The sequence below is a fragment of the Bombus affinis genome, chromosome 4 (assembly GCF_024516045.1).
Source record: "Bombus affinis isolate iyBomAffi1 chromosome 4, iyBomAffi1.2, whole genome shotgun sequence".
Taxonomy (NCBI): Eukaryota; Metazoa; Arthropoda; class Insecta; order Hymenoptera; family Apidae; genus Bombus; species Bombus affinis.
This window is the reverse complement of record NC_066347.1, coordinates 14,788,632-14,815,481: the sequence shown is the minus strand read 5'-3', so window position 1 is coordinate 14,815,481 and position 26,850 is coordinate 14,788,632. Positions and strand designations below refer to the sequence as shown.

At 35.3% G+C, this 26,850-nt stretch overlaps 1 protein-coding gene and 1 long non-coding RNA gene across 5 annotated transcripts in view; one reads left to right on the top strand and one right to left on the bottom strand.

Annotated features, from left to right (window-relative positions):
* Positions 1-26,850, top strand: part of LOC126915553 (dual specificity calcium/calmodulin-dependent 3',5'-cyclic nucleotide phosphodiesterase 1-like) — a 212,929-nt gene that overhangs the window by 13,778 nt on the left and 172,301 nt on the right. The gene's annotated exons all lie outside the window — the stretch shown is intronic.
* LOC126915557 (uncharacterized) lies at positions 21,028-24,966 on the bottom strand. Its single transcript, XR_007710252.1, has 4 exons — positions 24,806-24,966; positions 23,483-24,080; positions 23,076-23,395; positions 21,028-22,987 (listed from the first exon to the last, which is right to left on the bottom strand). It is a non-coding gene; the product is annotated as an uncharacterized LOC126915557 (long non-coding RNA).

The following is a 26,850-nucleotide window of genomic DNA, read 5'->3' as shown; positions in this document are numbered from 1 at the left end:
ACCAACGACGACGTTTAATTTATGAATAGAATGTCCGTACGCGATGAGACATGTAATTGGAACGAGTGATAGACCGCGTTTAATCAAGAACGAGGGCATGCCGGAGGAAAAATTGAATTTAGTATCTCACGGTTTGATTGGTTTGCGTGGGATATGTATGTATATGTGTATATGCTAATTAAATCTCCGTATGTAATATGCTAAAGCGTAAAGTATCCGAGGTAAAGTGTTCGTAATAGTATTTCATATTTTATACACATATAACGTAATCTTTCCATTTTACGTATAATAATTTTATACGTCTTATACGTTTGGACGAAACAGATCTTCGTTTAGGTTTCTTCGCTTTTTTGATCACGTTCATGAAAATACGAAATTGCATAAAAATCCGTTATTATGAAAGTAATACGTTCAATGTAACATGCTGGTAATAATACTTAACAAATATTGAGATTCGTAATAAGGTGTATTAGATCGAATGGTAATTACACGTATAGTTGGTAATAGCAAATCAGAAACATATAGAAGATATAGAATTTCATAAGTTCCATAAAATATCTGAAAGAACTTTCTGAACATCATGCAATCTATGTAAAATTCGTCTATAAAAAGTTACATTTCCATGTTTATGAGAGAAAAAGAGCTGCAGAAAAATGAGTTTTGTTACATATTTCTTATTATCTCTTTTTATCCGCAAGGACGAAACATAAATCGTTTCAACTGATAACTTTATTTTACGCATGACTTTTGTTATACTCGATTTCATATCTACGATATACGTTCATTTGCACACTGCTGCCTTTTAGTAATAATTGAATACACAGGAAAAACAAATGAAACGGTGTTACGTGCACCGTTTAATTAAAATTTGGACAATCATCGATCGAATAACGATATGCTATCAATTTTAAATAATATTTGTATGGTATAAAAGTTATTGCCTTATACCGTTTTCATTGTTATTTTACGTTCGTGTATTATACGTATGTCGACCTGTAAGCACCCTTATATCTTTTATCGATTATCCATGAACTTGGATTACATAAAATACCTAGTAATCGAATCACGATTCACGTTCGCTGATAATAATTAGCAAATGATAGTAAAGGATACGTAGGTAGCTATTGAGTGAATTCCCACGAAATTTCGTGTAGAGGAGACTCGGTGCATTACGTGGAAGTAAGGAGAGATTTTAGATCGGCATATCGATCGGAAACTACGTCATGCAATTTGTTATTTATATTTTATTTTTATTTATTTTCGCCATGCCACTTCAATTTATCCGTTCCAGATTTTCTAATCGAATTTTGTTAATACATTTTACGGGTACAATTAAGAAAAGATGTTATTAAGGTAAATTGTTTGAAGCTTTATTAAAAAATTACAACAAAACTAGAAAGTACGAAGGAAACGGCAACGGTTATTACGCGAGATAAGAATAGATTGACGATCGATAAATGTTAATGCACCATTTTAAAAGCTACACTATTTTCTCCTATAAAAACTGACAATAAGAAATTGGAGATATTTTTCCTGTACAGTTCGTTTCAATTTTATTTTGTTTCAATAAATTAATAGACTTTTCATATCAATTCAACGCACGCATTAATATTTATTCTATGTACATAAATTGGTCGTGTTCTATTCTCCTTGTATTTTGTACGTTTGTCGTAATAAAGTTTCAAACGACGTATTTTTGTATAATATTTTCCTTATTAATAACCATGGAACGTTCGTTGATAAAATTCGAATGGAAAAACTTACGATATTCTGTATAGATGCGAGGACATTTAAATATACAATTAACGTTGTAACATTTCACGAAACTAACACGAAACTGGCATATTCAACGGTACTTTCGCTCTAATAATAAGAAACAATTAATATCATCGAGAAATTGCTCTAAAGTTATTCACACAACTGAGATAATTCTCATAGTTTATACGAGAAAATTATGGATGAGACGTTGGAATCTCGAATTTCATGCATCCACAGTTGTATGTATGGTCGTCTCAAGTTACCTCTGCTTTGTGGGAATTTCAACACCACAGTCTAGGTATCATAGGAACTCGATCTTCATAATTCCAAGGATATGAAAACCGCATCAGAACATCACGGAATCGTATGGATATTGGACTAGTACGTAATTTTTGGCTTTAAAATTACCTGTATCCAAACCTCGAAAGTCCTAACGCGCTAGTCCCAAAATCCCAGACGGCAGAACCCGTAGGACACAAATGCTCAGATCCCAGGCCTTGAATTATTGAACTTTGAAACCTCGGGTCTCGAATTATAGAATTCCCAAATCGCAAATTTCACATGAACCAGATCTGCAATCAAAGGACTTCGGATGTCTGATCTTGAATTATAAATTGTAATTCTTAGATCTGAGATCGTAGAATTCGTAGACTGTTATTCTGTATCATACACGACTGCTATTCTATCATAGAATCTCCAGACCATAGATTTTCGTGCATACAAGTTTCAAACTTCAGATTCTCAATTATAGAAATTTCAAACTGCAGACTTAAACTTCGTACCCTAGATAGATAGATGTAAATTTGAAATTTGGAACCACAGAACTTATAAATGCCCGATCTTAAACCATAGAATCTTTAAATCCTCGATCACGAATTGTCAAATTCTCAATTTACGATTACAAGAATCTCTGATTGCAAATTTCAGATCAAACAGCACCTCAAACTCCACGTCCTAAATCGCAGAACCTATTGATCACGTATCTTTAATCGTATAATTGGGCTGCGGATTTTCATGCAAATTTATATGTTTACGAATAGATACAAGCAAAGAAATAGCATCTAAATAAACAATTTCTTCACTTCTACTAAAAATTATGAAGACCGCTGTTCTTTGGATATAAATTGAATTCTATGCATTTCTGCACTTTCAAATTTCGCCATAAACCCATAGAATCTACAATCTACGTTTAATAATCTTCAAGTTTTTGATTTTAGACCATATGCATGTACATATAATCCTGAGAATCTCGAGTTCCCAAACTATGGAGATTTTAGCTGGGAATTTCGTCGATTCTACGTACAGGTTTAAATTTGACACGTTCTTCAAGAATTTCATATGCAAACTCTCTAGTCCGAAGATCCACGGTCGTGTTGTTTCTTCACGCGTTTTTTTTACAACATTTTTCCCATGAATATCAAGATTCCGCAATATCAAGTTTGCGGCGTTTGAAGTGCAAAACGGCAGAAGTAAGTTAGAAGGGGTCATACGATTCTGAGTAGGTGCATGAAGTTTGAAATGTGCGGTGTGGATTTTATTGCTTTAGTTCTGTACATGGAGTTTACGCTACAGTTACAGAATCATAAAGTCCAGCGTCACACTGTCTGAAATTATTGACCTTGTATATAAAGCAAAATTTTATATCTTTTTTTATATTTAAATTGCAATATAAAAAGTTTATATAAATTTTACATAATTTTTAAATTTCATTTTCATAATATAATCTTATTGCGATTATATGAAATTATTACCGAACGATACGAAATGCAACGTACTATTCAGAGATGGAAAGAAATCTCGCGGGACGGTGCAGGAGCAAAAGGTTCTACTGTTCTCTATCATCCACCGTCACGCGATATTACGATGTTTCGTTTGTATATCTGACATTTTCGACCAATACGCGCGCTTAACTTTACCACTGCGTTGGAAACTGTCCGTCAAAAACGATGAATCAAGTCCGCATTTCTTTCCATCTCCGTGCATGGATCTAATTAATCGCAGTATGTAAATACCGCAATGAATACGATAGCGTTCAAATACTTTTTTTAGCCACTGTATATTATAGACCTGAGCTAATCTAAAACATTATTCCTAACGACTCACCAATCTGCATAACACAGAAGCGTCGATCACCATCGACGATTTCCATCAAACCGAGAAACAGGATAGCAAAGGTAAGGAAAGGAAAAACCAAATGAAATCCTCGACGAAATGCATTTGGTTTGGTGATCAGTTCGGAAGGTGGAAACGAAAGGAAGCTGGCAATATGTTATTCCCATCAGAGACAAACGTAAAGTCATTCCATTTCCTCGTTTGCACCTCCGCGACCGCCGCAGGTCTTCGCCAATGATCGATACCCTGTATTTGAATACAGTTTGAATCAAGCCGGATTGCGTCTATTAGATTTACAAAGGTTTCAGACTTGCAAATAGAAGGAGAGAAGGAAGAGGTGGAAAGAAGCAGGCGGTTAGAGCAGTCGGCTCGTGCGATTTATTGGATAGTCAGCACTTCTAACGCGACTCGATAAGCCGGAATCAATGGCCGGGCGAACATAGCTGCTGACCATCCCTGGTGGATGTCGCTCAACGAAATTCGTTTCCGGAATCGGGATCGATTCGACCGAGAGAACGCCTCTTCCCTCGCTGTTTTCGTTCCTATTGTCGACTAAACAGACCGCATTGAGTCAACTATGTCGCACAATTTACAACATGTTGTAACAATGCTGCACGGTGTACACGGCTGGAAATGATTATACCAATTACGAGACAAGAATAGAATGGCGAAGACAAAAGTCCATTTAAAGTGCGAGGAAAAGTCACGTACGCAACCTAAACCATTAAAAGTCGGTAATCCACTGGAAAGTTAAGCTAAATTATGCCGCGCTATGCCAAGTTTAAAAATACTTGCTTCGATAGTACACGGGTATACCGGGTAACGCGACTCGCTATCTTTCTGCAATTTGCGGCCACGTAACGAAAGATGTTTTCGACTATACTTTCACAGTGTCGAGTGTAAAGCGACGATAAAAAAGTTCCGAAAATACTTTGCTTCCATAGCGGAAGCAAGGCCACCTCTCGTAACGCAAATAGAACCATACGTTGTTTTTATTTTTTTTCACGAGATTGCAGGGGTCTTTACGACAAATTCAAAAACTATATTACACGATATTTTGATTAATTCGATACGAAGTTTACGGATACACTTTATTTTAACGCTCGTTCAAACTGTATATCGCCTTCCGCGATACAACATTTTGCTCTTTTGCAGAAGTTTGAACGATCTGTCGTTATTATAATGGTTGAATGTACAACTCTACATGCTGTAGTAATTCTCTCTCTTTGAAATGTAAGTAATTCCGAAATATGTCAACGAGTGAAATATTATTCCCATTATTGTATATCTAGTTTATTAAGTTAATAAAGATGTCATATAATACGCGTTTTGAATTCGTCGTAAAGTCTGCTGCAATCTCACGGACAAAACATATAGCCCTATTTATGTTATCCGTGGTGATCTCGGTTTTGTTATGGAAACAAAGTATTTCCGAAATTTCTTTTTTCGCCTGTTTGTAGTACGCCCGACGCTATTAAATTACGGTTCAAAACATTCTTTGTTACATGGCTGCAGGTGGCAGAAAAATATTGAATCGCGTTGAAACGCGGGACGTTCTCTACATACGCAACAGTTTCCATTGAAATTTAAGCTTATAGTTTATTATATTCAAGTTTTGGTATCCCGTGTGCTATACTTTTGTGTATTGTATATTTTTGAACTTATCGTAGCACGGCACAGCTTATCTTAGTTTTCCGATGAATCTCCGGCGTAGGCGTTCTCTTATCTGCTAAATTATAGCAAAACCTGAACGTAACTCGGCCCACGACTCGTGGCAATTTTAAACGAACGCCCAACAAATACTCAAATGGCAATTTCTTTCGACTGCACGGAGAGGCTGGATTTTTATTTCTCTTTTTATAATTTTGTAAATTGTAGCAAAACCTGAAGATAACTCGGCCCTCGACTCGTGGCAATTTTAAACGAACACCCAACAAATACTCAAATGACAATTTCTTTCGACGCCACGAAGAGAGTGGATTTTTATTTTTTTTCATTATTTTTTAAATTATAGTAAAACCTGAAGATAACTCGGTCCACAACTCGAGGCAATTTTAAGCGAACACCCAACAAATACTCAAATGGCAATTTCTTTCGACTGCACGAAGATGCTGAATTTTTATTTCTCTTTTTACAATTTTGTAAATTATAGCAAAACCTGAACGTAATTTGGCCCACAACTCATGGCAATTTTAAACGAACGCCCAACAAATATTCAAATGACAATTTCTTTCGACGCCACGAAGAGAGTGGATTTTTATTTCTGTTTTTATTATTTTTTAAGTCATAGTAAAACCTGAAGATAACTCCTCTCGCGACTCGAGGCAATTTTAAACGAACACCCAACAAATACTCAAATGGCAATTTCTTTCGAGTGCACGGAGATGCTGGATTTTTATTTCTCTTTTTATAATTTTGTAAATTGTAGCAAAACCTGAAGATAACTTGGCCCACAACTCGAGGCAATTTTAAACGAACGCCCAACAAATACTCAAATGACAATTTCTTTCGATGCCACGAAGAGGGTGGATTTTTATTTCTGTTTTTATAATTTTGTAAATTATAGCAAAACCTGAACGTAATTTGGCCCACAACTCATGGCAATTTTAAACGAACGCCCAACAAATACTCAAATGGCAATTTCTTTCGACTGCACGGAGAGGCTGGATTTTTATTTCTCTTTTTATAATTTTGTAAATTGTAGCAAAACCTGAAGATAACTCGGCCCTCGACTCGTGGCAATTTTAAACGAACACCCAACAAATACTCAAATGACAATTTCTTTCGACGCCACGAAGAGAGTGGATTTTTATTTTTTTTCATTATTTTTTAAATTATAGTAAAACCTGAAGATAACTCGGTCCACAACTCGAGGCAATTTTAAGCGAACACCCAACAAATACTCAAATGGCAATTTCTTTCGACTGCACGAAGATGCTGAATTTTTATTTCTCTTTTTACAATTTTGTAAATTATAGCAAAACCTGAACGTAATTTGGCCCACAACTCATGGCAATTTTAAACGAACGCCCAACAAATATTCAAATGACAATTTCTTTCGACGCCACGAAGAGAGTGGATTTTTATTTCTGTTTTTATTATTTTTTAAGTCATAGTAAAACCTGAAGATAACTCCTCTCGCGACTCGAGGCAATTTTAAACGAACACCCAACAAATACTCAAATGGCAATTTCTTTCGAGTGCACGGAGATGCTGGATTTTTATTTCTCTTTTTATAATTTTGTAAATTGTAGCAAAACCTGAAGATAACTTGGCCCACAACTCGAGGCAATTTTAAACGAACGCCCAACAAATACTCAAATGACAATTTCTTTCGATGCCACGAAGAGGGTGGATTTTTATTTCTGTTTTTATAATTTTGTAAATTATAGCAAAACCTGAACGTAATTTGGCCCACAACTCATGGCAATTTTAAACGAACGCCCAACAAATACTCAAATGGCAATTTCTTTCGACTGCACGGAGATGCTGAATTTTTATTTCTCTTTTTACAATTTTGTAAATTATAGCAAAACCTGAACGTAATTTGGCCCACGACTCGTGAGAATTTTAAACGAACACCCAACAAATACTCAAATAGCAATTTCTTCCGACTGCACGAAGGGGGGTGGGGTGGTTTTAGCCTTGACAGGTCGCTGGAGATTCTGTGATTGGTAGTCGCGAGGAAAAAACGCGGAAAGAGAAAAGCGAATAATTTCGTTCTCGAGGTAAAATGGAGAAAATCCTGCAAGGGAGAAGACAAGTGGTTAACGTTACGTAAAGAGGTTTCCAGACTGGAGAGGTGTTTCCGATTGTAGAAAGACGTACGGAGGATTATTGCATGGTTTTGTTCGGGTCTCTCGAGTGTTGTTGAATTTCAAGTTAGATCGTTGTAAGTTTGAATTTAGGCTGTTGAGAAGATTATCATTTGTCGAAACGTGATCTTCAATTACTAATCCGCTACTGTAGATCGATTATAGTTTTCGAATAGTCGTCAGTGGTAATATATTAGTGTCCAAGAAATGTCGGCGATCTTCCAATACCGAGCCTTACGAATTACGCTAAACGAAAGATTCGATCGATCGTAGAATAGAAACCCTCGAATATTCCGAAGAAACTGCGATTGAGTCATTTTCGATATTACGGTTCGAATGTGTCCCGGTAATAGATTTACGTAGAACTCGAAGAGCTATAGTTGAAAACTTTTGAAAGCTCCATTACTTTAGGAAAAACTCGATCAAATCCGAGAGTATACCTATTCGCATCTAGATGACGATCGCAGAATCTCAGGAGCGTGGCTTTTTGTTCACGGAAATCAGGAGGACAGCGAACGTGACGAACGTCTTAATTTAATATGACACAATAGACGAGCGTTTAGTATAGAAAAAATGTAATTGAACTATGTTTTGTAACTAACAACGATAATTCAAGGTTTACTTGTACTTATACCTTCAAGTACCAATTTTAAACATTTTCCTTCTCTCTTTTCTTATTTACCTTCCTCATCTACCTTTGTACTCTATGTTCTCGCATTTTCGGCTTTCTTTCGTGCTTTATCGATATAATATAATGGTAGCCAATATAGCCGAGTATCGTTACAGTGCTAACGCGTTATGCTAATAAAATCCAAAGTGTTTGCAACACAACAGAGACAATTTATTCGTAAAAGATGTCCAAAAGCGTTCGAATACTTTCACGAGCCCCTTTAGAGTGTCTGCAGATGCGATTTCTTCGTAGCAATAGGAAGGTCCGTGGTTTTGGTTGGACGTGAAATTGCATTCGATATCTGAGTAGCGCGAGGTTTGTCGATGAGGCGAGACGAATAGGATGAATCGAGGTGAATACCGCCGGGAGGGCCGAGCGCAGGACAGAAAAGATTGCGAGGAGAGCGTTAACAATAAAAATAGAGCGTCGCGCCAACGGGGGGAATCGGGGCTACTGGATAGCGATACGAAAAGTAAGATCGATAACTTCTTTTTAAGATTGAATCGAAGTGACAAGTCATGATACTGTGATAGTGTCCGATCCGGACAACTGGCCAAACGTTTGACGCGAATCTGTCACGGCGAATATGCGAGTGAACGTTCGAAGTCTTCTGGAATAATCAGTTTTCCGGGTTTTACGTTGATGAATCGTGAGCGTTTTAAAGATGAAAAGTTTCTAGAAGTATTGACGTTGTCAGGTCCTTGGAGGTTTGACAAATGCTTGGGTATTTTGTAGTTGGATGTTCGCGATTCGTGTCACAAATACTGGAAAGACATTTGTGTCGTAAGTAGACTAGAAATATTTTTACGTTTAGGGTAAATCGAAATGTAGTTTCGTATATACAGACGTGTAAAAATTCAGTGATCATGCGGATTATGCACAGAAATAGTAAGCACGATCCTGCGATATATTTCAGCAATTTAAATCGTCATTTGACCCATGCGTTTTCAATGGCAGGTCCGTATAATTTCACAGTTATTGGATACAAATATGTCGCATGAATGCGTAATTGGGTATTTCGAATTATCGACGATAAGAAGTTATCACGCAATCGCTTATGCGTCTAACCCGGTATTATTAACGCAACTGTTATTGTCTCGTATCTGTTCACACGGAGAATCTATGAAATTTTTAAATATCAAATACCGTTTGTCGGATAATAGATTTTCATGGGTGTTCTATTGTTTGAACATACAATCGTTAAATGAAATGAAATAAAATTTCATCGGCGAGTTGGTTGATTGGTTCGGTTTACATATCGAATAAAATGAAATACAGTTCATTTAAAATATATCATTCGCGAGAAAAGAAGAATAATGAATTTTCTATGAAACAAGACGTCGGGTTTGGTCGTATTTCCGTATGTCGTGAACTGCGTTATCGCGGGCCATCTAATGCGCGGCATTTAATCGGAAAAACCTGCGTTGGACAAAGCTGTGATGTGAAATTCTATTTAATGCTTTGAAAGTCGCAGTGCTCGGTCTGTTCGTGTCGCGTTAAATCGATAACTTGTTGAGTTCAAAGTTGGCGAGTGATTTTGTAGATACGAATGCTGTATTTTATAATTTGTTTTTAAATATATCGATGTAATCAGTTTTGAAATTTTATCGCTTTAAACGATTCGAGGCTTTGATCGATATCAGAGTTAAAAAAATAGTCGATGCTTGTACCTCGTTCTACGGTATTTTGTAGTTTTACGAAAAATTTTGCTCCAATTAGCCCAAACTTGCTACGCGATTATAGCTAGTCGTTACATTAACTGTTGCATTCCAAAGTTGTTTCTTCTGTTTGCGATTATGTACACGTTACGTCATTCTACGTTTTATGGAAAGAAAAGTAGAATTTATGATAAGGAATACTGTGACTTTACTTTGAGGAATTAATATTACAGTCGTAATATACATTGTAAGAGACAGAAATAAGATTCTCGATTCACATTATTCTCACTCTCGTGGGATTAATTAATTTTAATTGCTCAATGCAATTAAAGTTCTTCCCTTTCGTCATTACGAGTATACTTACGAGTGATATTTATACTGTTTTACGATGGCCCAAATCTAATTATAAAATGACGATGATACAGTTATATGGACAGATCATACAAGAATATTTAAAATATTTCTACTACCGAAACCTTCGCCTTTGCGTTAAAATATTTAAAAGAATTCGTTTCTACCATCTTCAATCCATTGCTTTAAATATTCAGTTTCACGTTAAAACAATCGAAGGTATCTACTTTTGATACAGAAAATTCGTTACTTTTAAGAAGAAACGTTTCATCCTTTTGTTTGTTTATTGCATATCCGTGAAAATACACGTTTGACAAAAATAAAAAGCTAGAAATACATATTAATGAATACCAGTGATTTCCTTTTTCTTCTATTTAGGAGAGAACTATATCCAATATCTATATTTTTATATTATTTTTCTTTTCACGAAGAGAAGAAAAAATCTGACGAGAATAAAATAAAAAGACACGTATCGAAAAATATCAATCACTTCATTTTTTCCATTCGAGAAGCAATTGCATAAAGTACATACATAGCGTATACACCGAACGCTTGCTATATTCCAAAAAAATAAAAAAAAAAGAAAAATGAGGAGAAAGGATATGTGTCAACACCTTTCGCAATCGCCGTATATCGATAAATATCGATGACTTCATTTGTTCCATTTCTAAGGGAGCTACATAAGATACTTACACAATATCCATAAGTAGCTTTGCTCTGCCTCTTCTTGTTTTTTCTTTCTCTTTATACGAACTTCACATTTCAATTTTCAGAGTTCAAGAAGCGCTTTCTTCGCTACGAGCGATATATCCACATCGTATGCAACCATAAAAATCGATTTTAATAAGTCAATCATAAAAGAACAGGTGGTCGTATTTTCAGGGAAGATTGAAAAGCGGTGGCGAAACTGGAAACCGGTGATCTTCCCAACGAATACTAGTAATTTCAACTTTCGTTGAGAATTTCCAAGACTTCGGCTTTCGTTCTAGGAAAGAAATCACGGACGTCGACTGTCGAGAGTTTCGTATCGCGTGCTTCAATTTCTTAACGATTCTTGCAACTCCATAATTAATGGCTCAAGCGTGAATTACCAATTAACGATCTCTCGCGTATACAGACTAAGAAACTAAGAGATTCGAGATTAGCGAGAAGAGTTATACTTTAAACATGCCGATCGATTTATCGCTTTATAAATTGATAGAAATAATAAATCATTGATCTCCGTGAAAACGCTGACTTTTATCTTTTATCTTCAATTGTTAGAATTCAATTACCTGCGCTTCTGATTCCATCTTTTATATTTCGAATTTTCACATGCAAATGTATATTCCGTTACTTTCAAATACATGTTACGTATGATAAACGAGGCACATTTAATTAAACGTAACACGAGCAAACAGTTAATCGGAAACAACAACGAACGACGATCGTAAACTTGGAACAACGCAAACGCGTAGCATCACAAATTGTTCGTCTACGTATTTCTAAAAATTTGTATTTCATCGAAGTACAAACGTTTTAACGCACCGTAAACGATGCCGACGTAACTTTGTCGCGGTACCAACGTGTTCCCTTTCCAATTATCGCCACAATACGCGAGACTTTACAACTCTATAGGCACAATCTTAGCAAGCGTATCTTATTATGCGCGAATACCAATTATTAAAGGGGAAAAGGGCCAATTAAAGGGCGCAGAATGTAAAATGTGTTTTAACCGAGCGTGAAATATTAACCGGCGACAAAAGACGTAGACCCTGCAATTTTCGGGACACGAAACAGAATGAGCAGCGAAACGACGATCGTCAATCTCCATTAGGAGATGAGGTTACAGCGAGAAGAACGATCCTTCTGCTTGAACTTCACGCGTAGAGTTCAAGGTCGTCTCATTAGCAAACCGAAATGGAACGAACGACACTCAAATCGAGAAGAATCATCGTCGAAGGTTTCGGGATTCAGTGGAAACTCGAGCAATTATTTTCTAATCGAGCACGTCAGGCTGAGATTGAATTACAGTAGAACGCTCGAATCGTTCGCAGTCGAATCGAATGGCAGATTAACACGAGAACCAAGAAATCGCTCATAATGAATACCTTCGTTTCATAGATTTCTGTGAAATATTCTCTATTCTTAAATATAATGGAAAATACAAACATTACACTACTGTATCTACATCTAAAAGTATTATCACACGATGAAAATGATTTTTACAATGCAGACGGTGCAACACTTACGTACGTTGATAGCGACGAAGAATACGTAACAGCTGAAACTTCATACTTTGCTTCCAAAGGGTTTCGATCGAATCAGAATGAAACATAAATTACGCTTAACCACGATTCTTGTCGGGTTAATAAATTTTATGGCAAGTATGTAATTGTTTTTCTCGAGGAATCTCTCAATCTTCGTAAAAAGTACCAACAATTTTTGTTTATCTACTTTTCCTGCTTGTCGAGGAGACTCCTAACGGAAACAGATTATTCCGGAGGAAATGAGAGGAAACAAAAGCTTGACGCGGCCATCGAATAAACCGGCCAAATTTCTTCTATGGTCTGATGAAAAAGTCTCGTGCAGAGATTACTTGACCGAGGATAATTAGAACGTGACACGAGGAGTTCGAGTAAAAAAGGCACTAAACAGGATTACTCTACTATTTCGTTCGTATTTAATGAAGAAATCGAGAACGAAACTGTTCCGCTTTCCGAGAAAATTACCTTTTACTCGAATCCGTAATCGTGAAAGCTTTCGAACATTTTCAGTTCGAGCACGTCGTAACGCAATTCGAACGTCCGATGCAAAGCCTGCATTTTAAACACACTCGGCTCGTTATAGCATTTTCTTAAGACAACGGTGAGTACCCTTTTGCAAAAATAACGCCGCGGATAGCGCGGCTTCGCTAACGAAACTCGCGATGGAAATTCAGACTCGCGAGCTTTTCAGCCGCAATATAAATAAACATATGTTACCACGGGCTGAAAACAAGCATTTTCTCGCAATCTCCGCAGGTAGTTCAGCTTATGAAACGTCAGTCGATGTTGAAACAGCATTGTAAAGACCCGCTGTCTCTGCTTTCAGTTTCGTCGCACGGCGACAGCTCGATACAGAAATTTATACACAGATGTTCTTCTCTACCCGAATAGAATTTCAAAACTGATAATAGTTGACTATAAACGTATTGTATTCTACACTGTCTGCCTCGTTTCCAGTATAAAATCGATTCTTTTAAATTCGTCGTAAATAGCAATGAAAATTATTATTATCGTGTTCATGACTTACAGTCTTCGATGATGTCGCATTGTTTCATAGTTCATTCCTTAACGAGTACAAAACAATTAGAAATTCTCCAAATGTGATCGAATTACAGTGAAACTTACTTATTCGTTAATCTCTAGCTCGATCTCTTAATTATCGGCTTGGCAATTAAGTGGTTGTGGATTCTGTCGATACCATCTAATGACAAAATCCGCAATCACTTAGTTGCCAAGCCAATAACATTCAAACGGAACGCAATAAAAAGAATCTCTGTTCCGCTGTACGACAATGTAATTCTTGGATTTATTTGAAATAAAGCAAACAACCTTAAACGTGCAGCACGACCAAATGTTTTCGCCAACTATTGAAATTGAAATGCGCTATCCGTGTTTGCTCGTATACGTGGTACATAAAACTACAAAGACTGGACGGGCTGTGTTAACGCTGCGAGTACAATTGACGGGCCTGTCATTTCTTTCGTTACGAACCGTTGATTTAATATTAAATAGGCGAACTACAGACAGCTTGTTTTCGAAGGCTCGTTATTGTCAAAGTTGTGTCGACGTTGTGCAATGAAAATATTCGCGTGCAATTAATCTCGATGGTGAAAACGAATTGCACTTTAATCGCGTCGAATTAATTGAATCGAATTGAACTTTAACTGCGTCGAACGTTAACATAAAGTTGCCGGATGAGTTGCAATTTTCGAAGTTTCCATATTATCGCCAGTAATATTACATTCTTTGGCATCTAATTAAGGATTGTTTAACGTGTTTTGCAGGTCAAAGGGAAATTTTTGAACGAGAGGGAATATTTATGAGCTTGTTAGTTTACATAACGCGAAAAATAATGTATAGTACGGATATAGAAAATAATGAAAGAAAGAGTAAACGAGAGGAGATAATGAAAGGCATAGAAAGAACGGTTAGAAATTGTTACGTTAATTTGACAAGACAAAGTAAAAGAATATGACCAAATAATTAATACGTAATTAATAAACTGATAGCTTATTGATTTTTCTATAATTTTTTCTATAATTTTCTAAGAGTAAACGAGAGGAGATAATGAAAGGCATAGAAAGAACGGTTAGAAATTGTTACGTTAATTTGACAAGATAAAGTAAAAGAATATGACCAAATAATTAATACGTAATTAATAAACTGATAGCTTATTGATTTTTCTATAATTTTTTCTATAATTTTCTAAGAGTAAACGAAAGAAGATAATGAAAGGCATAGAAAGAACGGTTAGAAATTGTTACGTTAATTTGACAAGATAAAGTAAAAGAATATGACCAAATAATTAATACGTAATTAATAAACTGATAGCTTATTGATTTTTCTATAATTTTTTCTATAATTTTCTAAGAGTAAACGAGAGGAGATAATGAAAGGCATAGAAAGAACGGTTAGAAATTGTTACGTTAATTTGACAAGATAAAGTAAAAGAATATAACCAAATAATTAATACGTAATTAATAAAACGATAGCGTATTGATTTTTCTATAAATAATATTTACAATTTTACGTTTGTATCGATCATATTTTCGCGTATTAAATAGGATTTTGATACTAAATACGACACGATCTTCTTACAACCATTGAAATTTTGCCAATGATTATAACGAACGAACATTATTGAATATACGATGAGTCCATAGAATCGGAAATCATCATTAAATTCCTTGCACAGGCGTTAAATGTACTAGCACACGTGTTAACCAATATAACGTACCTTTTTCCAATTAAGGTCGAACAAAAAGCCTTTATTCAACTAGTAATTTCTCTCGTTTCGTTAGTTACAGTCTCCGTGGCGGACAGGATTTTTTTTTTTTAATAAAACGAATATGCGTGCTGAAAGACTTGGAATCTATATCCGAATGCCTTTGATCTCGCGAACATATTCCGTCCATCCTGCAATTTTCAATCCTTACGCTGGTACGAGCTACAAGATACCATAGCGGTATACGAAAATCAAACGTTTAAACTTACGAAAGTTATCTCTATAATTTCATTTTCTTCTATCCTCAATTCATTTTTTCTTTTTTTTTTTTTTTGCGTAATAAAATATTCTATCTCGCTGGTTCTACAATTACGAAGCAACAACAAACTACGTAGTTAATAATATTCAGGCGCTCAGAGGAATCTTCTACATATGTAAAACATTGCGAAATCTCTTTAACATCGAAGCATGAAAGTCGACATATCGCTATACGATGCAACGTATAAAAATTGAAAGCTTCTCGTTCGTTTTGTAATTACGCGAAGCAGTGCATTTACGAGAGTCTACACTACTGTGTGCCGGCGTAAAAGAAACAGTCGCGTTCGATCGATCTCGACAAAAACCGGTGACCACCAGTGATTTCTATTAGCTGTTCCACGTGTTTTGCAACGGTCGTTGGTTGAACAAACGACGCGATTTGCAACGTTGGCCTTTAATAAATATATGCGCAAAAAAACCAATTAAGCGCATACTGGTTACCACGATGGAAGCACCCTCGTGTAAAAACTAAGCTTCTTAGAGGGCTAGTCGGCTTTGTTCTACGATTATTGGATTACTTGTGCCGTGTACCACCCATGGCCCAGACCATCCGTATTCATACGTGGCTGATCATACGTCGAGTTATTCTCCTCGTTTGTTCTTCCACCCACGTGAATGGCGAATATCGTACTATCGAGACGAGACTTCGGTTGCGATTCGGAAATTCATCGACGTTCAGCTGACTGATTTTTCGACTTTCATCGTTTCGGAAACTCTCGCGCGACGATTTATCGATTAATAATTCGATCGTGAATCTTGATGCGTCTATGGGAAACTCGAAGCAGCGAAAATACACGGAACATAGTATGCAAAAATATGTAAAATATTCGAAGTAACGTGTTCGTTGTAACGTTAAAAATTGAAAAACTCGAATTAAATTGCAAATGTAAAGATAGTACACGGATGATCGCTTCATATTGGGATTAAATTTGCAACTGAAATTGCAATTCACGTTGAATCGTCTAATACGTAGCATTGAATTCCCTACGTGCAATACGTTACATTGAATTATCTTGCTATAATAGTTCGATGTGCTATAATAGGAATGGATGAAAATTATCTATAGTGAAAGCTCGCTATTGATTGCTTAGAGTAGCAGCCCCTAGGGTTATCTCTCTAACACGTATCTTATGGGACACGATCAATTAGAGACAGTCGTTCACCTGTGACATACATTATCATCGATAGTTCTAACAGAAAAGGCAAAGGATATTTCATATTTTATATGAATTCGACCATACGAACTTGTAATTTCCTTTCTGTTCAAACAGCAGCTGATGATCCAATTAGTTAAAATTTCTTGGAATCTTAGAATCACATTTTACGATAAAGCGTAAGAATCATATTTCACAGAAAATAGCAGCGGACCTCGATTTATGAAACGTACGGAATATAATATCGATCGGTCGATAGAGAGGATTAAACAAATCATCCGCAAATAATTTTCTATTCTAGTTAACTCTCTCAGATAAAATGACAAATAATTTAGATTGCTAGTTATCGGTGATAGTTCCGAGTTGTCTATCGTAATGATAATCTAACACGTGCGCCGGAAGTGGTACCGTTTCATTAATAATATCAATCATACGCTGCAAATTGTCGTCGTCCTTGGTCTACAAGTCGATAATACATTCTAATCGGAAGCTGAAGTACACGCGAACTTCCGTGCATTGCGGTTTCCACGTGCTACAATAACTCTATCCGCTTCTCGATGGGTTGGCCACACAACAGTGTTCCGTTATTAAGTTCGGCGAATTATATTATGAGATCGATAATACACCGTCTGTTATTATGGACTAGATAACGAAGCAATTATATCGTATAGAAGAAAGTAGATTTGATGTTTGAAACGATACACAATTAGCGATATTGCATTGGTCCAGTCGATGGTCGATGCACGTGTACAGGTTGGTTGGTTCACGGACCAGGAAGTTGTTTTCTCGAAATATCGCGAGGAGAATCGCGCGAATCCTTACGTTTTCATGGATAAACAGAAAAGCATTTCAACACTATGACGCTATGTTTAATGATATTTAGTATTTATAAATACTTGATTTCACAATATACAGGGTGTACAAAAAAGTTGGAAAGGAACTAGTACTCGTAAAAACAAGCAAGAAAATCTGAATAAACATCGATCGAAAAAGCATCAATTTCGGAATTAAGAGACATTTAACGCATAAAAGTAGAACGTATAATAAAACAGTTGCTTCGTTGGATGAGGAAACTGCTGCCAAGAGATAAGAGAAATGCCGGAGGACGTATTGAACATACACCGCAATGGTAATGTTCTTACTGATAAAATATCTTGTAACTTGGAAGCTAGTGGCTTTTGAACCCATGTTGAGACATTTTTGTTGCTCTTAACCAGTATTATGCGTTCCCAAAGTTTCTGTTTAATTTTTCTATACACGCTATATATATATATATAGTTTATGATTCATTTATATTTTAAATAATTAATATTCTCTTAAATATCTCCTCTAACTTTTCTAAGTCTCTTAGCAAAAGAAAGATTCTTTTCTGTCCTTTCAATTCAATTGAAACTAAATTAAAATAAACTAATATTCACGAATCATGCAAATCGAAATTTCAAAATAAGCGCATTACTTGAGCATTCGCGTTTTCAAGGGAAAGGAACAAGCGATCTGAATGTTAAGAAATTTTCGATACAATTCAACGGCACCGATCTGATATGAAATTCAAATGCGCTTTGTGTAAACGCTCGTATCTGTCGTTATTCGCGTTTTTCCTCAGACAGTTTATTTCTGAATTAGTTAAAGGTATATCTACACATGTCTCGCTACTATTGGAAAATCCAGGTTGATAGCCTTTCTTTTATACTTACTACGTGCTCGTTATTTAGTCATACAGAAGTATAAAAGATTCAATTAGCATTTTAATTTGATCTAATTTTCAGACGCTGCATAGACGAAGATGTTTATTACTTTTGTCGATCTCTTCAAACTTCGTCTAATCTTTTCATGTAGAATTTATGAGTATTGTGTTTCTATTTCTAACGAATCTGTAGCTGAAAGTGGAATTTTTTAGCGAATTAAAGGGAACAGTTGTTGAACGAGTATTTGACTTTTAATTATACATATTAGGTTGTCCGGAAAGTCTCTTTCTTTTATGGACACGTCTTTTACAACAACGCATTTTTATAGAAACATGAAATCTAATCTATCGAACGTTGTGATCTTTAGTTTGGTAGAACAAAATGGATCATACGTGATTCCATAAAATAATATAAAACGAAAAATGTCGTGCATCCATTATTTCCTTATAAAACGAAAGAAACTTTTCGGACGACCCAATACGTATATTTCGATTACATACGTGCATTTATCCATATTATGTCTCAGATATTTTAAATAACAGCGTTGTTAAATTCTAAACAAATTGTTGTGTACATTTTATGCACACTTTATTTCTATTTTTAGCCTCTATGATCTATAAGGTAGAACTATCGATACGTTAAAGAAAGGAGTCTCCAAAGAATGCTGTATTTTTGTACTATATTTATTATATACATATTGTATATTTTAATTTACCAGATAAAGTAAATAATACCTAGATAAATATAACACTAGCATAATGCGTTCTTTGACTATTCATTACGGAACAATAGAAAATTATAATACTGAAATGGAAAGTAAGGAAGCAAAAGGAGGAAGCACAGTAAGATCTTTATTAAGGGGAATATGTAATGTTGAATAACAAGACTGTTATTTAAAATTTAAAACGATTATCTCGCATCTAAGATTCTCTTTGAGGTTGTTCTTCCGTGAATTATACATCTTACACGCACAAAGTGCTAGAAAAAGAGTCAATTCTCGCGTAACCAAGGATATCCTTATATACTAGGATAAGATGTATAAGGAACAAGGCGGTGTTCCGTCAAAGGCTTTCAGCTTGCAAAAAGATACTCTATTATAACAGTAGCTTTCATCTTCGATAAATTAAAAAAGGTAATATCGTGATCAGAGGTAGCTTAATTATTACGGAAAGTTACGAAACTATTTAACCTTCGGAGAGAAAACGAACAAGACCGAATTAAAATTCATTAAATGTATATAAAAAAGGACGAAGTAATATCCAAACGTGTAATCGTATAATTATTTCTGATCTTTTGATCAAAGCAACTTTGAAAAATTAACGAATAATATAAGATAGGTTGGAAGAACCTGCCACAATGAAGCGCGCCATACATTTCTTCTCACCGTACATCATCTTATTATTTCATTTAAATTTTATTATTTTAATAGGAACATTTAATTAGCAAGAAAATAAGAAGAGTTGGGATCATGGAACACAGTGGTACTTGTACATCATCTTATTATTTATTGACTGATTATTTCATTTAAATTTTATTATTTTAATAGGAATATTTAATTAGCAAGAAAATAAGAAGAGTTGGGATCATGGAACACAGTGGTACCTGTACATCATCTTATTATTTATTGACTGATTATTTCATTTAAATTTTATTATTTTAATAGGAATATTTAATTAGCAAGAAAATAAGAAGAGTCGGGATCATGGAACACAGTGGTACTTGTTGCAAGGAGTACGATGAATTTACGAGGAATTTATGTTTGAATTTCTGCGAAATAGTTAAAATATTTTACGCGTAAACTAGGCAAGAATTTATGTAACAACCGCGTTATACGGATAACCACGCGAAAGACGCGGTTTCTTATCGGAAGTCTACGACGTTGTCTCGATGGAACTCTACAAGTTTGACAAGTTCGGTGACATTTCGGGAAATAAGATTGCGTTTATGAAGTCTTTGAAGCGTGAACATTCTTTTAAAAAAGAACGTTGATACGTGGAAACACAAAATGCATCTGCATCCAAGTTTTCATTCGCTTTGTGAAACCTTGAAAACACGCTTGCCCCAAGACATGACGGATTTTCAATGTGTATATCGGTTCGTATCTGAAAGAATTCGATTTCTTTGTTCTCGCAAATAAAGTTATCTCGTGATGTTACGTCGTGTAAAATAAATTTGAACGAGACGAATTTTGCTTGGGAACATTTTGTGAATTTATCAGAACGATCTGAACTTCCAGGAAGATTAAATCGGCTGAATATTTTTTACTAGTTTATTAATCGAGAAACTTTTTGAAAAAACGGCACATGGGTCTATGGGAAATATGTAGACGCCAAGTGTATTTTCTAGTGAAATAGTTAAATTGTTACGAAGTTTCTATTTATTTTGTACAAAAGAAGATAAAATAAAAAGGACAAAGTTGGTTAAAAAACTATTAGTTTGATGTTGGCTCTTTTATAATTAATTACCAATTTGAACGTAGCTAATATTAAAAAAATTGCATAGAACTAAAACTTCCGATGCAATTTTATCTTATAGAACTTTTTCGTAGACGGCTTTTCAATTACTAGATCTATAAAAAGTCATATTTAATAAATTTAATCTTGTTCAAAGTTCAAACTTTTCGCGGTTTAATAGTTTATCGAAGGTTTATTAAATGCTTTGAGAGTTGATCCATGAATATTCGAGAGCTGGTTGAATATATTAAGATATAATAAAACGTTCTTGTACTATTTTCTTAATAGCCGAGAATGATTAAACATATTCTAAGATCGCAAGAGTACTTTAATATCCTAACACGTAGTATTTTCTGAATTTCAAATATTTTCATCGAACAAGCTTTTTTAAGATATATACTCGAGACGAAATCTTTTCATCTTCTTTCTGAATAAAAGAATTAACTTAGAACTTCAAGATTTTATTAAAAGAGTTCGATAGAATTGGAAAATATTTATCATATTTCCACATATATACGTAGATACTATCTATATGAAAATTTTACCACGATATATTAAAAATCCTGTAATCAATTTCGTAATACTTACTTTATTACACTAAAATTTCATAGATAAAATAGCACTTCGAAGATTAATTTATCCATTTTAGTGAACATTTTTAGCGAAGGACTACTTTGCCAAGATATTTAAAAATTCTTTTCATATAGTATCTAAAATATCCATCTAAACTATTAATCCAGCAATTTCATTTAATATTTTCATTAAATGGCTATCTAATTAAGAATACAAGCTAACTAGAATTTCTTATGCTATCATTCACGCAGTTTCCAATACTTCCTCTTCTTACGGACGAATAATTACTACACAGCCAATTTACGTTACTTCCATTACTTGTAGCGCATCCTTTTGTACCCACTAATGGATACTATCGGCCGATGAAAACCAAACTTTCAACGAAAGCGTGTCCAGTGTCTCTTTTACCAAAGTAGTTACAGCAACTTCCTGTAGTGTAACGAAGCACGAACCTAATTATGGTTAATATCTCTATTAACGTCAGGAGGTTCGATCAGATCGTTCGGGTAACATTCGTTTCGCTTTCATGTTCCGGAACTCGCATGTTTTCGTAAACTTCCGCTTATAATACAGACATAGTATCGAACAGATGCCAGCGAAACTGCGATCAAAGTGACAAAATAAATCTCAAGATGGATACCAGATGGACAGTCGTAAAATGATCGAGCTAATTCAGAGCAATTTGATGCTTGATACGATCATTAAAGACAGCGGCTGTATCTCGTCGCGTCGTCACGTTTATCAAAACGTGTTGTCGGGAAAAGCTCGTAATCTTGTTTTATCTATGTCAAATCTCTTTAAACTTCGATCTTCTGTTGTCCAATTTTTCGTAAGTTTCTAAATATTTAATTTCGAATTTTCCTTAGTCACACGCCCAATAAAGAGATAAAGCATTCGACGAAATCATTCAGTTTTTCCTCTTGTCTATAGCATACATCGTTATATCTCCGTCGTATCTTGTTGTTTTAGAACAACAGTCAATCGCGATAGAAAAGGTATTTCCTCTTAACGAGTCGATCTTTTTCTTCGATTTTCTGTGAATATCTCGAGAAATATTCTATTCGCTAGATTTTTACAGAGCCAATAAAACAAGGAGGATATCACGGCCGATACGACAGAATGAAATAACGCGGCGAAAATATAATTTTGGATCGTTCGAATTAAGATACCAATTTTCATACTGCAATTTATTCTTCGACGTTCATTTCTTCTTCTAACGCAGGTGCTTCCAGGGATAGTTAAGATCGTTTGATATCAACTTGCTTCGCATACGAACGTCACCACCGTCTCATGGAACGTTCTATTCGCTTCGAGGAGGTATTCCAATTTCGTAGAATCGTTGTCTAATTTCCATTGTTGAATCTATTTTTGCAAGTAAATTACATCGTCTTCCAGCCAAACGTTTATCGTTACTTTACAGAGTTACTTTACAGAGAAATAAGGAATTTCGAAGCAATCCTCGTACCGTCCTAGAAAATGGCTTTTTAAAGTAATTTCGAAGAACGAGAAACAGAAATATACCGGTAACAACACGGGATGTGACTTTAACTTCATTACCAACTTAAGTATTCGTTGCTTAAACGGACTGTAATTTGCTTCGACAACTGAGATATACATTGTCCTTGGTAATAAGACGATGGAAATTCGTTCAAGTGTCAAAGTAAAACAGTAGCCTGGAGGGAAATAAATTGAAGAACGGTTTTGCTCATTGGAAACAACAGAATTTCATACGCGGTATTTCTACAATATTAAACGCAAGGCTCGTGCCCGAGAATTTCCATAAAGATACGTAGGGCTCTGTTGTATTGAGCAATCTCAATTTATTTTTGTATTTACAGAGGAACACGTCTGACGTTTATTCCCGGTACCCTTATCCACTGAAACAGAATCCTCGATACATTTATAAATGGACGTTGAATAACGTACGATCTATATCTTCGATTATAATATATTAATATACATACTGTTACTAACGGTGATCTTTGAAACTTTTCCACTGTTATGCAACGTCTTCGAATCGATGTTTTTCAACGAGAGTCATTAGGATTTGCAGAATGTCAGTTAGAAGAGATTTGAAAAATTCAAGACCGTGGATTTTTTGTTTTCATTAGGGAAAATTAATGGAGAAAAAGATAGCAAGCTGTTGTCATCGATGATAACGTTTTAAGAAATGTTAGGAAAAAAGATGCGCGAAAAATGGCAAGAGAAACGACGTTTCAAATGGAAGTCATCCATCCTGCTATTATCCATCACTTGGTTCAAATAGGAAAAATGAAAGAAGTAGACAAATGGATCGTGCACGGGTTCGATAATACGGCGAACCTTAGAAATATGAAAATAACCACCTTCGTTCGAAGAAATAAACAGGATACATTTTTATTTGTGACGGATTTGACGGATCTCGTACGAAAATCGAGAACGTCGGGGGATAGAAAGCCTGGATAAAGATGAAAAATGCAGTATGTGTCGAAATCACTGCTTTCTTCTATTTAGATAGTCATCTGCATAGATTATCCATTATAATTTTCTACAACGTGTGAGTACAGTTGGACCAAAAGTTTGCTGTGAATTAATAGATAAAATTCATAGGTGAAATTAACTGAAGATTTATGCATATACATATATCATATGGAGATCGTGGTTGAAAAATATGAATCGTATTTTTTATTTTTCGTACAAGAGCAGCTTTGAAATTCGATATATTGTCAACGTCATTTTAGAATTGCACGTCAACCGTATGGTTATTAACGACAAGAACAGATCATTTCGTCTATTGTTTTGGTTCCTGTAATGGATTGAAGCGGATTACGAATATTTCGACCTATTGTATAATAATTTTTTAATAATTTAAAATCCATGTATTAAAAACAATATTTCTCGTAAGAAAACTCGTTTCTTTCCGAGTGTACTTTTCAGTCCATTTTTGTTTACATTTCAAACACTCGATAATCTCGAAGTGACTATAACTATTCGATCAACAAACACGACGTAAAACAAGATCTTCCGAATATATCTGCGACGATTTCCCCCATTTCCTATAGCTGTTTCTCAATTTTTCTTACAAGAAGCTCTAAATTTCCTCCTAATCAAATTACATTCTGATATTCGATATTCTATCCCTGGGGACGAGTTTTCTTAAACTTTCTGATCCTGCGTCCCCCTTACTTTATACGCGATCTATTCCGAAACTTACACACGTAGTCAAACAATATATACAGAATACATATAGCTCGTTAGAACGATCTAATCAATTTATGGCAATTCCACTTGAACGAAATTCCACTTACGAGCAGAGGTGAATCGCGAGGTCTGACGATGACGAGTAGACGGGAATAAAGCTCCTTGCTACAATGCTATCCGCGGTGCTGAGCGTTAACGACTATTAAGCATCTAATAGTTTGTACGAAGTAGCTCGCTTTACATAGCGATCTGGTAACGAGTGTTTCCGCTCTTATCTTGGCCACGTCGCGTCGTTCGTTGAAACTTTACCTTTAGTCCGATTCGCTTTATGTTCGAAATTCTCTGGCAGTGTATTTCCCTAGATTTATAGCGGACCGTGGTTGTGCGTAGCTGAAATTCTGCTGAAAGCTCGCCTCTAATTACGAACGAAGGTCGAGATATAGTGATATATCTGACTAGTGTTTCACTGTTACTTGTGAATAGTAAATTGCCATTTGTCGTGTAACGCAGTGGTGTTTAGCAATACGTGAAATCGTGCGGTGAATAATAGTTTGGTCTACTAAACCCTTAACGCCTGTGTGAGGCGAGCACAGCCAACCAACTATTTTTCTACTACGTATAAAACTTCGTTTTTCCGTATTTCAGTTGCTTATTTTCTTTAACTCTACGAAACAAAAGATAGAGAAGATCTATGGAATTGTATAGGATAAGCATCGATCGAGTGTTTTGGCACTAAAATTTAAGAAATGTTGAAAACTATAGTCAGCCAGAAATCACTTTGGTCTGTGAACGACTCATTTATACAAACGCTTGTTTCTTGTCATTTTCTCAGATAAAGTTTAATTTATTGTAATTTATATATTCCTTTTAAATGACGTCTTGCGTTAATTAATAACACATTAATTTTGTGTCGATGTACAACATTGTTTAATACACGTGTCTATAAAAGAAATCATAGTCCTTACCGTACTACGATAAAATCTTACGCTTCCGTTACCTTTGGTGAGAAAATAATTTTCTTCGTAAGAAAAAATCGATAATTTTCTCTAGGTTTCCTTCCTTGGCTACCTAGCTGGCGCCAGTATTCCTATCAAAGTTTCTGTGCTTGAAGAGTCTCGACAGTAGTTCATGTCGGTAAATTATCAGCTGCTGGACGTCTGACCATGTCTTACCGCTTCTACTAACGTTGCACATTCCTTCGATATTTGCATTACATGGAAGCAAATGTCGAAAGAAATTTGAAAAAATCGCCATCAATGATGATCTATACCGCTATTTACGTTGGGAAAATATTAGAAAAATTCAACGATTACAAAAATTAAGTTGCAGCAGCAAAAGATTTGTATAACATTCTGTGCTTAATTCGATGTCATAAACATCATGAAATATGTAGATAAATATGTTATTTCTTATAAATATTTTCTATGGATATCTCGCTTGTTTTAGTTATTTTAATCTATAGTCGGAAAAATAAAAAGTTACGCGCGTACCAATTTGATAAAACTCTTAATTTCAGAATAGCACAGAATATTATTGCTGCTAATTACGTTTGGGAAATGACGTGGATAGAGACGAAGCGGTGGCGAACGAGACCAAATCAAACGTGAAAATCGTTCAAGGGGGAAATATGAAAGGCGCCAATAGTCGTGGAGAAATTTTAATAAAAGTCACATCGACCATCAACGGCGAGTCTCATTTACGGGCTCCGAAGTTTTGAAGTATTCGCCTCGGCTTTTCTTTACAAAACCTTGGCGAACACCAAGGCTGCAATAATCAGATTCTTGAGAGGGTTCCTGTCACCACTCAAGGAATAACCACCTACGTACACAAAGAAGGAACAACCTCAGCCTACATCTCGTTGCACGTCCAATAATATTGCTTCAAAGTAGCTTTTACTATCGCCTTTGTAAATTTCAAGCTCGAACAAATTATAAAGTATAATTCTCGCATGAAATAATCACGTATTATGTACATTATCAGTACATTTGTTACCAGCCATGATTTAACTTTAAGCTTAAAAGATGGAAGATCTCTGACAGTTATCGTTTATAATAAAAATATATTCAAATAAATGAAGATATATTATTAAATATATTGTACGAGGAAACGTGAAACGCTTTTTGCTTATTCGTTGTAGCAATATTCGAATAAC